Source organism: Takifugu rubripes, chromosome 8 (genome assembly GCF_901000725.2).
Source record: "Takifugu rubripes chromosome 8, fTakRub1.2, whole genome shotgun sequence".
Taxonomy (NCBI): domain Eukaryota; kingdom Metazoa; phylum Chordata; class Actinopteri; order Tetraodontiformes; family Tetraodontidae; genus Takifugu; species Takifugu rubripes.
Window position 1 is genome coordinate 9,295,760 of NC_042292.1, and position 18,699 is coordinate 9,314,458.

An 18,699-nucleotide genomic window follows, 5' to 3' on the forward strand; every position below is an offset into this window, starting at 1 on the left:
TTTTATTATTTGAAATAGATAAACACAAGATCTTTGTTGCTCAGGTTGGAGTTCCAGCAGCTTTAAACACCTGATGAGAGTAAAGTTTCCACATTCCCTCACTCAATGTGACTCAACACGCGTGTGGAAGGGAAACTGTCCCGTCTGTGACGGCGCTAATATCGGGAAGTTTATCCAGATCTGGAGTCTTTGTGCTGTTTAGTTTGTAATGTGAGCGGTCCTCCTCTGTGGGGGTGTCACTGATAGAGGAGCGTTGTCCTCTTTAGGAGCGGACGTAATTGAAATAAATGAGCAGATCGCAGCCTCGTTGTTATCGGTGGTTAGTTAGCGGCGCCTCCCTCCCTGTCAGGCAACGCTGGGACCCGAGGAAGGAGAGGAGCAAGACAGAAAGGGTCCAATGACCCAGATTTAGTCTCACAACATAAATAAATGATCAGGCCCCTACTCTCACCCAGACACACACACACCCACACACACACCCACACACACACACACACACCCCTTCATGCTCAGACTTCACCTTCAAAGTTGTAAATGGACATTAATCTGACTGAAATTGAGATTTACTCACACTTTTGAATCCACACATGTTCACTGTTCTGTCCACAGTTGAAGGTTAGGTGCGTGTGTGTGTGTGTGTGGGGGGGGGGGGGGGGGTGTAAATAGATCCTAGGTCAGGTTCATGTTTTCAAAGGCTAAAAGTCACCATGAAGCATGCAGCAGGTGTGACGCCTGTATGCTGTGTTCCAGTGTGCCCCCCCCCCCCATTTATCTGGCACCATTTCAGTGTGTAACACCTGGTTTCTCCCATCTCACCTAAAACACACACAGACACGCGCTCGTGGGATCTGAGCAACGTGGAAATGACAACCAGGGCCTCACAGGCGTTATAGCGCAGGTGACAGGTCTCAATAATGTGGCCGCTCTAATCAGAGACGGGTCTATTCCCAGTGCCTGAAAGATTGATGTGGTTGGGCGAGAACGCCGCTCTGGAACGCCACGTCAGGTCGAAGGCGCACGTAAACCATCTGTCTGATCGACTGCGGGGCTGGATGAACCTCCACGGAGGCCAGAGGGCGAACCTCTGACCACGCTTGGCAACTTCTGCGCTTTCCCACCGTTCAGCTCTCCTTCACCAGGTTTTGTGTTTCTTTGGTTATTTTTATCCTGCAGAGGAGCGCAGAGGGAACGCCGTAATAACAGCTTAGCTCGGAAAAAAACAGTTTTCCTTTATTACATACGCACGGAAACAGCCCCGGGTTGTGTTTTTGGTAACCTTTAAGCAGCATTATTTAAACTTTCTACGTTCAGCTGTGTCTGAACACGTTCATCAATTATTGCACTTTATCAGGTGGGGTCACGGGGTCAAACTCCCCTCAGGTGGATCAAAAAAATTCCTGCCAGATCTTCACAAGTCCTCAAGGTGGACGTGAAAGTCCCGCACGCCTTTTTCCAGCTGCTCTTTGTTTGGTGTCCCCTGGGGATGAATTGAAGGAGGCAGCAGTAAATAAGCTCTTTATTCGTTTGTTTGGAGAAGTTCTTGAGAAAACAGCCTTCCCGTCCTTCAAAAACAGAGTCATAAAAACAGAAGAAGCTGAGACTGTGCAGGAGTGACAGTGTTTCTAAGCAGGCCCGTCTGTTGTGGCGGCGTTTTAAGAGTGTTCTCTGGCGACTGCCGTGACACTGCCATTCCCATGCCCTGTTGAATTCTTTCCTCAGATCCCAGGCATTTAAACTGCTCCCTCCCTCCCTGACGCCGCTCAGGATGTAGCCAAAAGTCCACTGACCTGTGTGGGAGTGGATATTTTGGAAGAGGGCCCTGGCTCTTTTACTCTCTATTCCTGTCCTCGCACGTTCATTAGCCCGGCCTCCAGAGTCACACTGTTTACATGTTGTTATCATTCCTCTCCTATCATTTTTCTTCCCTCTTTTCTCTCTCTCGCTCGCTTTCTCCCTTCGCCGAGGGATCTTTTTTTTCCCCTAGGTGGGGTCATCGGTAATAAATTCATGGCAGCCACGTTAGAATCACTGTAATCAGCGCGTGCATTAAATATACATGTGTTTATCCTCTTCAGGATGTTGCGGATGCTCTTTGAAAAACCTGGAAAAGCTCCACGTTTTTACAAATCAGAGATTTTACAGTTTTTACATCATAAGCGGGATTTTCTGGCAAAAGAGAACATATATGATGAAACGGGGTCTGAGGAAGGTTGCGGGATGGCAGCAGAGGGTGAGCGGCCGTGAGATTCCTGGGAAGGGAAGTAGGACAATCTGCTTTAACTGGATTAATATTCAGAAAACAGGTCCACACACACCCCTTTCAAGTATTTCCCATGATTCTTTGCCCTCACATCTTTGTGCTTCATTAATCTGAATCATTTTATTTTTTAATTCTGAATGTGTAAGTAAACATATCTCAAAGTCGGTATCGCGTTAGAATATTGAGTGAAGGATCCGACTCAGATGTTTGTTTTTTTAGCATCTTTACTTTTTTTTTTTTTTTTTACAAAAAGGTTATTATTCTTGTTCTGAAGGAAGATAAATTCACCATTAAGTCTGTGAAATCCGCTGCGAATGCGAGCGAATTAGCCCCAATAGTCGATCCCGGTGACATCACTTGTGTTGATTTGATAAGAAAAGAGAGTGTTTGTGTGTTTATGTGGAGCTGCTGTACAGAGACAGCAATAACGACCCCATTCTACAGCTGCTTTGACATCTAGCGATCAAACGAGTGTCCAGATTGATGTTGCCTCACACCCAGAGGTGAAGGTACAGCAAGGAGTCATTAGTTCCTGTTGATTCCAGGCAGAAGTTTCCTAAGCAGAGCAGAACTATTGATGCTCAGCTGCTGGAGCGAAATTGGTGTTTCTTTCTGTTTTTATGGTTATTACGACCCCCCCCCCCCCACCCCCCCCCCCCCCCCCCCCCCCCCCCTCCTTAGGGCTGCTTCTTCTCTCCTCTGCCCTGATACATCTCTGACTCTTAGTAAGCAGTGGTCAGTGAATCCACAGTCCCTCCTAAAAATCACCTTCTGTGATGAAGAAACCAGATAAAATCATAACAAAGTCTGAGCCCAACTTTCTCTTTCTTTCTTTTTTTTTTTTAAAAGCTGAAATACATCTGTAATCGGCACCGAAGTCCCAGCGTCGGCACTGTCTTGTTTTTAGCCTTCCGCCACGTAGAGAGATATCAAAGGGACCCAGCAGAACTTTGTCCAAACAGGAAGTAACAACAGTATAATTGTTAGTGTGACAGCGAGACCAATTTGTCCACTGCTGGAGGTGCATCTGTGGCGTTTCTACCACGAGTAAGTCAGAATATCGAGGCAGCATCAGAGCGACAAACCAAATTAAGATGGTCAACCCAGACGAGCGCATCTGCAGCTAAAACGGACTCTTCCAAAGGGGAGGGGTCACGCTGATTCACACGCCGGCTCCAGAACCCATTTTTATCCTTTGAGAGTTCCCTCAGGTGAACCGGATTCGTTGGTCAACCTCCAAAGCTTCAGCAGAGTCTTGGATCCAGACGCTCCAGTTTTTGTTCAAGTACAGTCAATTATAGATTTGAAGACACAAGTTATCTGTGAAAACCCCCCTGAAAGAAACACGGCCCCCTCCTCTTCCGTCCTGCCTTTTTCTCTATTTCTGCCTGTTTTAACCTGGAACTCTCTCTCGCTCCATCTTCCTTTATTCCAAAGCTCCCTTTTGTGTTCCTCCAGCGGCCGGTGGAGGTTTGTGAAGAAGAAAGGAGCAGAGCTTCTGTTGGAAGCAAAGAGGATTCAGGGCCCAAGGCAACTAATCAACGTATTACTGGTGTCACACCAAGTTAAATCAACTTTTCTTGAAGTCCATAGATATTCCTCCACGCTCTTTGAGCGGTGTCCTGCGAGACCCCTGAAATATTCAGATTGTGTCAGTTACCTGCTGTTTTAGTAGGTATAAAGCAGGAAGAAAGAGGAAAGTTGGTCTTTCATGTGATTCTGACAGACTGTCACTCGCGCAGCGACGCCAGTGTTGGTGTATCGGGCACACGGCCGCCGCCGTTTCATCGTGCTTAATCAAAATGAATAAACATGCATAATTGCACAGAGCGGGGAGAAGTGAGGGGAATTGAGAGGGAATTTTCAATGCCATATGAAGTATTAAAACCCAGCTTGGCCTCAATTTTTTCCCACCCCCCCCACACACACCTAAACGCACCTTCTCACCTAGCTGTTCGCCGTCCGCTCAGGGACGGACGCCTCCCGCCTTCAACGCTCCCGCCGCTCTCAAATGCACAAACCGCCCAGACAAAATATTTACTATTTCAGATGCACTCCAGCACTCCTTCAAACTTTGATATTCCCTTTGATTCTCTTCCCTCCCCGCTTCACACATGTAGAAGTTTCAAAAAAAAATCTGTGGGTCTGATGTGATTTTTCCCGTTTTTGTACATCACAGGCAAACAGACAAGCAACGAACTCGGGCAACATTGCGGAGGGAAGATTGACATGTTTTTTTATTTTGACAGCGCTCTCCCTCCCTGCCCCTGCTTTATGGTCATAAATAGTGCATGTTGCTTATTAGGAAGCCGCTGCCACATTCCCAGCTAGCGAGCGCGTTGCTCGCCGGTGTTAGCAGACAATTTGCAGTACACATGTGAGATTATTAGCGTTTCCCTTTCATCCTCTCCTCCTTTTTTCTTTTCCTCCAGTCCTGTGTGCGAGGCGCGCTGGGATAGGTCACACACCGATTCTGCACACTCGTCACGGAGCTAAATTTGATGGGAAAAGCGCATAATTTGCCTCTTCTTAGATTAAATCTAACTAATGTGATTATGTGGCACAGACACAGGAGTGTATGCAAGCACACAAAAGTCAGTATGATGACAGAATTTCAAGATGTTTCACATCGCTGAGAGGGGAAATGAAGACCGGTGCGTTTAATGCTGCATGGAGCAACATCTGGCTCCAATTACCCGCTGTGACGGAGGTAGGTGCCCTATTATACAAGGAACCTCAGGAAGGATTTCCTCTCTTGGAATACATGTTATCCCTTAATTCCCGGCTAAATTGCCACTTAAGCGAGGCCTGTAATTCCTAAACCCCGGTAGTCTGGGTCGACGTCCAAAACAAACTACACTGTTTCACCTTGACCGTGGAGGTAGCCGTCGTCAGAGAGCTGTCAGATCAGCCATCGCACCTCTACTCGCCTCAGATCACGCCCCATCGGAGTGGCAAGAGAGGTGAGGAGGGACATAATGGCCGATGGACCCCCTAAAAGGATGTTGTGCCAGAGGTGGGAGGGGAGGCAGAGCTCGTGCAAGGGCTCCGGGGTCTCCAGGGATAGATTTGCAAGTGGAGATAGTCGGATTCACCTCTCCCTGACACTAACGCAGGGGCCCGGGGTGAGCAGTCAGCCGGTGGTCAAGCCCCCCCCCCCCCCCCCCCACCACCACCACCCACCAGCAGCAAGTCTTCAGCATCCCAAACACAGGGGAAAGTCTGAACAGAGGTGATTCAATGACAGGGTTCCAGTAGCCTCCTGCTGTGCTGCATCTGGTGGGGTCACCAGGTCAGAGAGGGAGATCTGTGACAGGGCTGCGAGTTTATTAAGGGAATGTTCCAACTCTGAGGGAAGCACAAAATAGAGCACCCAGGTAGAGTAGTTTCACTATAAATGCCCCAGCACGTATCTGATTGCCTCTCCATGATCCGAGAGTAGTCGTATAATTTACCCCGAAGGTGTTTCAGAGCTGTTCAAACGCCCAGGACCCCCTGTTAACAACCCCCGTAACATCAACTTCCTGCTTGGAGAAGGCAGTACAAGCCTTAGCATGGGCACCTTGTCTTGTTTCCAGTTTTCACAATTAGCTGGCAGTCTCGCAGCAGCAGTGCTCGGTGTGATGAGAGCAAGGCAATGATGGCCGGCCTACCACCAGAATGGTGATGAATAAGATTGTCCCTCTTGTGATGGTTAAAAATATCCAAACAGCTCCGAGGCATCTTCCCATTAAACCAAAGAAGAGACACGGATCGGCGACGGGGTACACGCTGAGCCGGACCACAGCTAAAACCATAAATGAAGCGAGAATAATATGTCCTGCCAGGGTTGTATCACACAAGCATGAAATGTTAAATATGTCATGCTACTAATACACATCTGAGGGTATTTTCCCGCTAAAGTGTACAGTGACCTCATTTTTTCCGAATTAAAAATAGACCATTCGGGAATGCTGCCAAAGTCCAGGGACGCTCGGATAATTGAAGGCTGCAGATTCAAAACTTTAAGCGACTTGATATGAAACATTTGTCTCCCAGAATGCTTCTGATCACTTGTTTTCCTTCAATAACTCCGATGGGGGAGAATCAAGTCCACCCCTCGAGTGCCGCCCTCTCCTTGTAAATCCAGAAAGCGCCGACATTTTTCCGGCTGGAATTTTACCGCCCCAGGAGTCTGACTGGGCAGGTATTGGTACACCGCAGGCTGATGTCACAAGGTTTCGGGTTGATTTTTAATGTGCGGAAAGAGCAGCGTGAACCTATAGTCTAGCAACCACGAGGGAACATCGTCTCCAGCAATCTGCCCCAACCCTGTTATTAGGCGGTAATTCAAACAACTCACTCCTTCAGTATGGAAGAAAAGAGCCGATTCTTGGTGTGTTTGTGCTTATTTCAGGCTAAGAAGGCTCCCGAGACGCACTAAACCTACCGTCAATCCAAAAGACGGAGCAATGAAACACAGTTTAGCCGTGAATGAACGCAACTGCTAGCTTGCATTTCTAGACAAATGACAGAAACGTTGGTGTGAAAGTTGGCAAATGCCATGACAATAAACCAAAATATATATCAGCTTTAGTTTCTGCTGATGGCATTGAAGTTTATTTTGTTGGAGATTTTTCATGTTTTTCTGCACAGATTTTGTGAGAGGGTATGACTGATGCCTCGCATTTTCAGCGCAGCATTATGCTAAATTAGCAACAACAGCATTATCAAATCCGTCCGTACGTTTATTATTGAATTTAAAGTTTGAGTCTGGAGTCAGAAACTTCCCACAGACGAGCATTTACATGCTAGCTGATTGGGCTTTGGGTTCACCTTTTGTAGCGCTCAGTGTGTCGTCTGCTCTGTGTGAAAACACCGTGGATGTGAGGGCATCTTGTCTAATGAGGAGAGGGGACGGCGCAGGTCTCTGGGATTCTTTTTGGGTAATTTAACACAAACACAGCGAGTGGAAGCACACTATTTCTGAAGCTAGTCATCCATCAAACACTGAGGAGAATGTCCAGTTGGTGGCTCCAGCAGGCTTAGAATAGCCTTTTGTTCAAACACCTTTAATAATTAAACACCTACTCAGCCCCTCAGGCTTCACAAGATTGAAGAGTTTCGCAGGGGAGGGACAAAAAAATCCCCTTCCTCTCCCTGTGCTGCCGTAACCTGCAGAGCTTGGCAGAGATGAGGTGCGCTGTATCAGCTAATGCCTTTTCCGTGCTCAGAGCAAACCCCGTCTGACTCCTTCAGCAGGCTCATAAAAGGAAAAAAAAACCCTTCTTGAACTGCATCTGTCTGCAGCTTCATCGATGTGGCTTCTCTGTTTGAAAGCAGGGCGGTTTAACTTTCTGAAAGTTGAAACTCGCACTGAATATTTGACCCTTTTGCCGTTCAAAGCCAAAAATGTAGCGTATTTCATTAGTGAGTTTCATTCCCGGCCTGCGCTCACGTCATGGGTTTTCCCCCGGAGGCTGGTACAGACGCTTCGGGTTGGCAGCCCGGGACAGCTGCTAATTTCCTCATGACAGACCCAGAGTGAGTTGACATGTTGGGATTTTCTCTTTTATTGTTTGTCTTGTGAGGATTTTATGTTTTCAAGAGAAAATTCCACCTCCCATCAAAAGCCTGGCGAGGGGAATGAACCAAGCTTTATTTAGGGGGCAGAAGAAAAGTCACTTTTCCTTCCTTTCTGTGATGGTAACGATGTTTTCACCGTTTCATGTTGCTGATTCCTGATTTTTGTGTGTGTGTGTGTGTGTGTGTGCACGGTGCTCTTCCTCGTTTGTAACAAGAGAAAAACACCACCAACGCCTGCAACGCTGCGACTTTGTTGCATCACCTGCGACGTGTTTATGCCATAAACCTCCACCTTGTGCTTTACCGCGCGGCCGCGTTTCGTCACCTCGGCCTCTCCGCCTCATACCAACAATTAATTACCATTCTGCAACAAAGGGCCATTTACGCAGCCCCCAGGGGGGTTTAAGGTGGTGTTCAAGGTTCCCGTCTGGTTCTTGGGAAGCCGGGGACCTTTTGTGTTGCATGTCTTCCCTCACTTCCTGTCAGCGCTCTAATGAAGGCATGAAATTCCCCAGAAACACGTAAAAACACATAAACAAAGGAGCTCATTTCACAAGGCCTCAGTGTCTCTAATATTAGTCTCAGCCCATTAAAATCCATTTAGTGACAGCTACGAGTCCACAATTGATTGATTAAACACGGCGAGTTTGTTCCTGAGCGGGTCACATGCTTTTCTGAGCGCGTACTTCAGCTTCCTGCCACATGAAACGCTGACCCTCAGCCTGTTGCTGATCCCGTGGGACCAAATAATGACTAATGCAAGAAGAAAAAAGAGCCACATATACGCTGAGAACAAGCACCTGAGAGAGAACAGCTGTCTTGTAAAAGGTCAGCCTCCCACTGTTGCTCGGGCTCTTGCTCCATTTCCGGCCCATCTCCCCTCGCCTTCCCACCCGTTTGACTCCAAAGTCGCGTATTTTCTCACACACGCTGCTCTCACTCCCTTCACGCTGCACCTAGAGGATTCTTGGCAGGGCCTGACCACCTTGTAATCCCAAGCAGGGGAAAGAAAAAATAGAGTGGGTGGATAAATGTACTGCAGTCTGGTTTATAAAACTTCCCCGCCAGTGGATATATGGGTCTCTTGAGGTGTTTGTTTTTCTCGAGGAGAGTGTAGCTATCATTGTTACGCACATGTGGACCCCCACCACACCAACACGCACACCAGCACTTCTAAACATTGACAAACAGTCTCAAAAAGGCAAAAAAAACAACAAACATAAATCCAGTTGGTTACATTCAGGCTGTTTGGGGGGGGGGGGGGGATTTCTCACGGTGAAAGAGGCCGCTGCAATTTTGCAGGCAAACAAACAATGTTTGGAGCGATCGCTTTCAATAAATGCCCCACTCACATATTTGAGTGCTAATATTTATCATGAAATCGGTGAAGCCGCCAGACCGCCTAAACAAACTCGGAGCTCCGGAGACTGGGTCCCCCCCCCCTTAGCAAAAAAAAAAACAACCCAGAGTGAGACACCGTGCAATCTGCAACTTTTCTCTATTAGCATGAGGGGATACGTGCATCCCTGAGCTCATGCACGGGCGTTAACGCTATCTGTAGGGAGCGGGGGGGGGGCGTGGTCCCGGCCAGCTCACGCTCGAGGTGATTCGGCGTCTCACTCTTGCTACTGCATGCATGCTAAGAGTTTTCTCACGAGTGCTCCACACCGGACCTGAAGTCATTCTTCCTCATTCCCAGGATCAGGATCCTGGGAATTCCCTCCAAAATTTCACACAAAGCTCAGCTGATTCCTCTCCAGGAGTCGGGCTGGGTTTTCCACCAATCAGACGTCAGATGTCCATCCTGGTCATTATTGTCAGCTCCTGTTGCGTTCTGACGGACATGTGACCGAGCCGTCACGCGCCCGCCGTCTTCTCTCCCTAAACACGTCATTAAGGCTGCTCAAACTTTCTCCCGCCTTTCATCCCCGTGGCGTGCGTGCGTGCACGCTCTGCTTCGGTGTGTGCCTGAATATCAAAAGCCTGCTACGAGCCCCCGGGGGGAGGCCGAGAGCAGGTCTCAGAGCTTGAACTTGATGAGGGACTTGGTGGCTCCCCCCTTCGCTCCCCCCCCCCGTCTTATCATCTTCATGCAGAAATGGTGGCGTGTCTGTGGCAGCTGGGGGGTGATGGGGACGGGCGCACCCGTGAGGAACGACCGGGGTAATTCACGGTCAGCACGCCCGTCTGGGACGCCGCCTCTTAATTGTATTTGCAGGCATTTTGAACTAATAAAGTGTTGGTGTCAAAGTTTTTCTTTTTCTTTTTAAATCAAATAAATCAGCTAAAAGAAACAGTTAATGATGAAGGCGGCGGGGGAGGGGTCGCGGCGGGGCCGTGTCAAGACCGGGGCGGCGGCGGGGAGCGTGACAGCTCTGACAAGAGTTAGCGGAGGTCCTTCAGCGGCTTCACTTTTGTTTGACAAGGAGAGGCGAGCAGGGACGCCGCGGTGGCGTCACCAGACAGCCGAGGTCGCGCGAGTCGCGTTCCGACCTGCCTGCCGTCACTCTCGCCGTCCCCTCTGAAGTAGAGAGCAAAAAAAGGCGCTAACAGAAGGTGCAGCAGGTGAGAGGGGAGCTGGCGGTACATGCGACCCACGTGTAGTTCGCTTTGGGACAAACACGCATCTCATTAAACACTGTGTGTAGTTCGGAGGCGAGGGCGAGTCGCCGCACACGCCATATTTGTACGTTCATGACAACGCTGCTCGCTGAAAACGCACCAGCCACCAAACCAGAGTTCTGGTATGTTACCTTTTTTGTTCTGCAGGGAAACTGCAGTGGTGTTTTTCTTGGATCAGGCCCTTGCACTTGGATGTCGGTTAGCATGTGGCTATCATTGAAGCTGTGTCACTTTTTTGATTGATGGGATTAAAATTAGAACAATGTCAATCTCTCAAAAAAGAGTCAGATAATTTGACTTTAGGAATTAATAAATAGGAACTCAGCAAACACGTTCGAGGACTAGTAAAGTGTTTTAAAAAGATGTTGAATGTTGAACTGTTTATATTTAATCCAGAACAATCAGAGCAGTGGAGTGTACGTCTGCTGCGAACGCCGTCAAAGTTCTTTGTGACGCTATTTTTCTCTTTTTTTGCTTTATTTCTGCGCGGAGCATTTGTCTCTTTGCTGGCGCCGTCTGTCATTGTCTTCCCACAGCCCTTTCAACCAGGCCTGACAGCCGCGTCCTCCAAAACAATCGTCAGTAATGGGAGTTCAGCGGATCCCTGCATGAATATGCATGCTAATCTCTTACAGAAGAACGGCCCTCGAAAAAAGAAAAAGTTTTCATCCAATTATACTTCTAAATCAGCAATAATTACAACCTATACACCATCTGCATATTTCAATTAATATTTAAATCTTGTATAGGGTTTTGCATGCAGATGTATAATATATTCTGGATTAGGTATATTACAATTAAATCTATCTCTACCTTGCTTCTCCTTAATAAGCTGTGTTCTCTGTAATGTTCCTGAACTTATTATAATGCAGTATGCTCAGGCATGGGAATCAGACATCCTTAATATTATGTCTCGCAATTAACACGGAACCGAAAATTCAGGCGGCTCCTCCGTTAATTTGCTCACATACGATGCAAAGCAGAGGAGGAGTAAACAGGTCTCCGTCTGACTGGCTCACGCTCTCGCCAGAGTCAGTCAAGTGTTGCAAATCTAATTTAAATATATGAATGTTTTGCTCTGTCCATTCCCCCCCCCTCCCTGAACCTGACTGGGCCGCGCTGCGTCCCCGTCCAAGAGGAAATTATGCTGTTTAGTATTGTTGCCTCTCCGCCCGGAGGGATGGAGAAAAAGGCACCGTAAGACATTTGTCAATACTCGGTGCAGCCGCTATCTGTCCAATTTATGCGGTCTATACCCACCGGAACCTCAAGGGACCTCAATTAGACAAGTACCTGTATCTGCTGCTCTGGTCTACGGCTCCCAGGAGCCCCAGCGCACTCATAGTGAATCATAGAAGGACGGTTAATATTCCAGCGGAACGCAGGATCTATAAAGTCGCAGCCATAAACTAGGCGAGGGTCTTCGTAGCCTCTGAGTCAGAGCAGTAAATAAGGAGCTTACACCTGGACGGCGGGGGCTCGGCGCTCCGATGAACGAGTGAGCGACAGTGAGCTCCGTTAATGGAGAGGTGCGTCTCAGAGCACGCAGCCCGGCATCAATCAGCCAGGAAGGTAGCCTAAAGTCGCCGTTTCTTCACCCGGGAGACGGCGGGGCGGTGAGGAGTGGACGGCGAGGGGAGGGGGCGGGGCTGCCAGGTCTCCCTCAGAGAATAAAGCATCAAAGCCACTCAGCAGCAGCGCTAACAATAATAAAAATGCCTCAGCTTAAAGGTGACATTCTCTATTTACGGTTATTTGTGTCTATAAAGTGTATTCCTCAGCTCCTGACTCATCCGGAACACACCGGAGGGAGAGGCGGCAGGGCGGCGGAGGGCAAATGGAAATCCTATCCCTTTTATTAAAGCGACAGGACCCGCTCTACCTGGGACTTTCAATTTTGCCGGCGTGACCTCCAAGGAGACGTCTCTGTCTACCTTCGCCTCGTTCAATTCCCCGTTAGCTCCGACCGGCCCCTCCGAGCACCCGAGGGCCCGCGGAGCTGTTACGGACCAGCTCAGAGGCAATTCCGAACCAGAGCGAGGAGACGAGCGCAGATCTCCTCCTCTTCAGGAAGATTTACTTCAACACTGCAAGATGGATGAAATCAGCCTCTCTATCTCTTTCGGTGATTGTTTTTCCTTCCTTCCCCTTTGTGTCCGTTAAAGAACGTCCAGGGGAGACGTGACGGATTCGGAGGCCGGAGATCAAAGCAAAGCTAACAGAGGCGTTGAAGATGAGGCGCTAACCTGCAGAAGTATGTGAGGACGGCCGCATCCGTCCAAATTCTGATGGAGGCCGAGATGAAAGACGCTCGTCTTTTATTTATACACAAGTAGAACCTCCATCGAGGTTCTACCTCAAACACTCCAACCAGGTGGGTCATTCGTCCTGTATGTTTACCTACCGACAAACACGTTTCAACATCAGCAGGGACGTGGTTCCTCTCTGCGCGCGATCCATCCTTTAGTTTACCATCGTTTGTGTTGGATGTTCTGCCAAAAGCCGGGCAGAGGCATAAATGATGGTGGAGGGAGAGCAAACCAGTCCCAGAACTTTTATCAGATCCACCAGAACAAAGTGTCAGGGGGGACAGTCCTGGAGGACAAACAGACATTTGTCTTCCGCCATGTTCCTCATCGCAGGGAGGTGACGGCCTGAAGTTTTCCTGTGAAGTCCTGGGAGAGGAAGAGACACAGTTTCTGCTGACTGATGACCCTTTTTCAGAGCTCTGGCTCCTCAAAGACACTGAGCTGTGGAAGCTCCCTCCTGCTGAATCTGGCTTTCATCCCTCTGAAGTGAGGGGAGAGCAGAGGAAGAGCACAAGTCCTCCATCAGAGGTCAAAGGTGGCCATGAAAGAAGCCCGTTTCAGCTTCTGCCGCCAGGATCAGGAGATCATCTCCGCGACAGATTTAAGTCACATCCAAAATAACCAAAGTAACGGAACTTTGTCCAAGCGGCGGCGATGCTGAGCGACACCGTCGACATCCAGAGATAAGTGAGACGGCACTTTTGGATTCAGAGCGTCGAAGCGCCGCGGCGCTGATGGTGCTACAACCGTGGATAATTGTGTGTCTAAACCCTCTGTGGGATGAGCGGAGCGTCGGGAATAGAGCAGCTCCGGGTTTTGACAGTGACGGTTCACGGAATGACAAACAAACGCCACGGAGGATCAATGTGAGGAGGTCCATCCTCAGAAACCCAGAGAGACGGCGGACGGCAAAACTGATCTTCCGTGACGAGAAGATTCAGCAGAGGTCCGTACGGGGGGGGGGCAAAATATGCTCCGAACTATTAAAACCAACGGGTTCGTTGTTTCTTTAGGGGATGAAAGGTTCCGGTTTGAGTCAGAAAAGTTGTGAAGACTCCTCATGGATGGACGTGCAGAGGAAAGAGATGTTTCAACTGCTTTTGTGAGAAAACTGACTTCAGAAAATTATTGTTTTCAAATACAAGCGCGCAGAAGAAAGGCACATGCTGCCTGTCCGTAAACAGCTGCTTTATATTTAGTCGTAAAAAACAACGGTCGCTCGGCGGGAATCTGGGAATTTCAAACACGGTTTGAAAGAGGCTCAGATTCAGAGTTGAATGCTGTCAAACGCTATTTTTAAAAGAATACTTTTTCCTCTCTTTTTTTGGAGTCTGAATGTTTTAAACAAAGACCAATCATTGGACCGTCCCGGCGACAGCGCCGCCACGTCTAATTACCGGGGAAAAATGGCGACTTTGTGCCGTTTGCTGATTACATCAATAAGATTGTCTTCCGCGGGAGGCATCATTACATCAGTTGCGGCGGTAATTTTACTCATTTATATGGATTTTATAATGTAATATTTTCAGCAAAGTAAACATTTGGACGTGTGGGAAGAAAGAAACAAATGCGTGCATATGAAAGTAAAGAAAATATGAAGTTTCTCTCTGAACCAAATTGGCAATCACCATCCTTCTACCCCATGGTCATAATGAAATTGCGTTAGCAGTGTTTGAAATAAATGATATAATTCTGCGTACGCACAATTAAAGGGTTGAACTCAGTCGCACATTCAGCTCAGAGTTAGTTTATGATAGCACAAAGAAAAACCAAACCTATAAATAATGAATACGTCCATAATTATTCCATCTCAGATTTGCATAATTATTGTTTTCCGTTATTTTTTCTGTTTCCGCGGAAGCATCTGTTAGCTTTGCGCCCGTGTCTTTGTTGCCATGCAGGCTGCCGTACCTTCCCGCAAAAGAAATACACACACGGATGAGAATAAATTGCCATTATAAGGAAACGTTCCTCATTTATAATTGATAAGGTGGTCACAGCGACACGACGATATTGCTGCAAATGCACCACTATTGCTCTAAATGAGCGTTCCTGTTGCATTGCTAATGCTCGGCAGGCTGTTATGCAGCTGAAAGACTTTTAATTCCATCCTCTGCTCTGAAAACGAGCGCAGGCTTCCACGCACGTTTGTAACCTGATGCACCGCAGCACGGAAAAGATTTCCATTTGAGTTCAGGCTGGGAAAATTTGAGGAAATTTCCCAATTTTGGGGCTGCGGTGAAAAACAACTGGACGTTTTACTGACTCGTACGGTTCGTTTCTTTAGTTTGGAGAGAAAATTCCACTGAATCCTTGAAGATTCTTCCTGGATTGACCAACATTCCAAGCTCTTTTAACATTTTAGCCCTAATGTCTCCCTCGGGTTCCCTGGGAGTACCTAGCGCTCCATTGCTGGCGCGGCCTCGCCGCCCCGGTCCGACCCTGGAGCTGCGTGTAACCAAAGAAAACATTAACCAGGTGACTTATCGTGGAAGTCTGTGGCTGACCTTTTAATGCGCCTGTCATTGATTGGTTAGCGTGGAGCGCTGTGTCCATCCCAAGGTGATAGATTATTCAATTAACTATTGACCTTTCCCGCAGACTCATTTGTCGATGGAAATGCTTTTATGACAGCGGTGCATTTAGGAGCCTGAGGATGCCGAGTTTTGATTCCAGGATTTACAGCGTGCATTATGACTCCCCCTTTTTCTCGCGTTGACTTTTTGATTTACATCACGATATTAGGAGGTTTGGCCCTGGTGTCGCTCCTGCGGTGATGGCGGCGCGCGACAAGAAGCTTTCGCGCGTCCCGGCGAGCCGCCACGGCCGTCACAATTCATCCTACCTACTTCTATTTACGCTGACATGTTTGGTGACCGATTGCATTGTTAATGTAGCCACAAGCTATTTGTCGGACTGAAGACATGTGCATTTGTAGCTGTCGTTGTTTGAGAAATACCATGAATCAGCGTCTACGAGGTGCCAGTTTGGCAGCGCCGCCGCCATCATCATCTTTGTTGAAATGACTCACCGCTGTTGGAAAACAGGCTCAGAAGTTCTCGATGTTTTTGTGTGTGTGTGTGTGTGTTCGGCAGAGTTCTCGGAAACCTGCAACAGTAAAATACAGGATTTGTGTTTTCAAAGGGAAAAAAATCTGAAATGGGGAAAAACTTTCTTCTTCGTGACACCAGAGAGAAACAAATCAGACAACTTTATGGACAAATGTGATAAACCGGACAATTTACCACAAATTCTTTTTTTTTCTTCTTTTTTTTCTTTTTCTGATGCGGCAATTAAAGTCCTAATCTGCGAACAAACTCTTGGGGATAACTTTGGAACGTGACAGCTCTGCAGATACCAACCAAATACCAGACTGGCAACGGTCCGATCATGAGGTTGCCATGGTTTCACTGCGCCTTGTGTTGAGACATCTGGTGGGGTAATGTTCCCGGTCTGTGTCGTCCAATCAGCAAGTCAACTTTGACTTGGAGAAACTTTGGATCAGTTCTGGCGTTTTTGGGAAACACACAAACTTCCCCACCGCCGTCACATGCTCCTAATGTCCAGATCACCTGTCAACAGTCGGGAAATCCAGTCGCTCAGGCTCGCTCGGGAGTTGCCTCTGCTCTGGCCCCGCCCCCTGTGCTCTGGCCCCGCCCATCTTCATCTGGCCCGCCGGGTTAAAACTAACGCGTTAGCTGCAGGATCCCCCCCGTGGCCTCAGGTTAAATATCCGGCGGTGACTTGATGGCGTATGACATGTGTAGCCAGCGCCAGTTGGAGGACCTCCGCCTCCTCCGCCCGTGCTCATTGTTGTTAAAGAGGATGTGACAAAGAGCGATATCGGTAGAATGAATATTTAATCCCCCTCCTCCGCCTGACTTATTCATGTTCCTCGGGCGTATCTGCGCCTCTCTACCTGTCACATCCCCTCTCAGCCAAGAAGCATCGAGTGGCCGAGTAATAACTTCACTTCCAGCCGGTGAAGAAGTGCAGGGGAGACGTCTTGATCAAGCGTTGCTTGAGAAATGATGTCCGCTCGCACAGAGGTGATGGATATCAGTTATCCGGTATGCCTCTTAAATACCCCCCCACCCCCAGAACGCTTTTGACAGGAGCTGCTTTCCTCCCTGTCAGAGCCAATTGGCTGAGGGGTCGAGGGATTGGACGTCCACGGGAGGACAGGAACACCGCAATTACCGACAAAAGGAGGGACGAGGGGGTATCTGTTAGTGATGTTTGATGTGATTTATCCGACAGCGCCGAGAGTGCCTTTAAACGGGCCCCTCGACATTGATGGAGTCCTGTTATCAATTGGACTCCACGCCAGCACGAGTGTGTGAGAAAGCTGCTGTCGGCGTCTGAGTGACGGTTCATCATAACTACCTCATTTGCCTCCCCCCCCCCCTCCCATTCACTCTGTTGTGAGGAGACGGTTCAGAACTGGGGGAGTTGAATAAATCACCTCAGCGTCCAGACAGCCCGGCTCAGCTCACTGGATCCACCGGCAGGAGGAGTCTTCATTTCCAAACTCCCCCGACCTGTGACACACGCTGCCATATTAGTCGTCCCCGCTCTAACGAGCTGCTTTTACCTCAAACGGGCCGGAGTCGGGTTTAATGAATCAGAATGTGACGCTAATTTCACACCGTGAGGCCTGAAGCGCTGACAGCTGGAGCTGCCGTCCACGTTCAGCAGGCAACAGCGTGAGGAAATCCACGGGACCCGACGGCCACACCGCCCAGAAGCTGCATCAGGCGATCGGTTTTAGCCACGTTTGATCCGACTGTTGCCGTCTGTTCTGGGCTGAGGCTGAAACAGCCACGATGGAGGAGGAAGCAGTGGTGCCATCACTGTTTTAGCCTCAGTTTTAGGTGTCAGAGATCTGAAACCCACGACAGCAGAAATGTCAGGAGAACATCGGGAGAACATCAGGAGAACATCGGGAGAATGAAGGTTTTTTTCTTTAAATTTCGTCGGGAGTTTACAGCAACGAGGTTCTAAAGCTTGCAGGAGAAGACAAATGAGACACAACGGCGGCCTGTTTTGTTTATCAGGAGGAGCCGCGGCGGCGATCATTGGCCGACATCTGTCGGCTGGTCAATAATTCAACAACGTGAGACTGTTTCGGTGTAACTTCTGAAAACACGGATAGGTTGCACTTATCCCGACCTGGAGTCATGAGAAGGGTTATGGAGCCTCGTTAACAATGCATGAGCGCCACATCTTCAAGCCCTCCACCGGTCATGTATTTTTCAGGCAAAAATACTTTGCAGAAAGAGAGAGAGAGAGAGAGAGAGAGAACGAGAGAGAGAGAGAGAGAGAACAAGAGAGAGAGAGAGCGAGAGAGCAGTGTTTTCTCTAAAAATAAACGCTGGCGTATCTCTGCGCCGTCAATCCGGCGTAGCCTCGTAAAACTGACACCGACGTGGGTGAGCTGCGAGCTCATAACGATGTCGTGATGCGTTGATGGTTTTCTGAGCTTCACCTCTGGTTCGAACGCTGAGAAACGGGAATCTGCACGTTCGCCTGTGTACGTTGAGCTCTGACCTTTGTTGGGTGGGTTTTTTCTTTTTTTTTTCTTTTTTAAATTAAAGCTCATGCGACTCCTGCGTGGGGATGGTCAGAGCAGGTCTCATCGGCTAATGCATAAATGGAAATGCGTCCAGGATTTGCCAACTTTTACCCACAAATGTGTTTGTTTATGCGTGTTCGCTCCACACGCAGGCCCACACATACAGTTTGCATAAGCTCGCTGCCAAAGAGGTTAATTGAGCTGCAGCGGAGGAAAAACCTTGGCGCCTATAGATTTGTTGTAGTTTAGACTTCTGAGACCAGTGCTGGCTAACCATTAGCTTAGCTCAATCACATGCATTTCTCTTTTTGGGGACGTAGTGATGTCACTGTCCCTCACGTCCATGCGAGACGGCGCCGAGCTCGAAT

General features: G+C 48.5%; 1 protein-coding gene across 1 annotated transcript in view; it reads left to right on the top strand.

Annotated features, from left to right (window-relative positions):
* The window catches only part of LOC115250829 (uncharacterized), a 213,705-nt gene that overhangs the window by 146,059 nt on the left and 48,947 nt on the right, over nt 1-18,699 (top strand). The window lies entirely within an intron of this gene.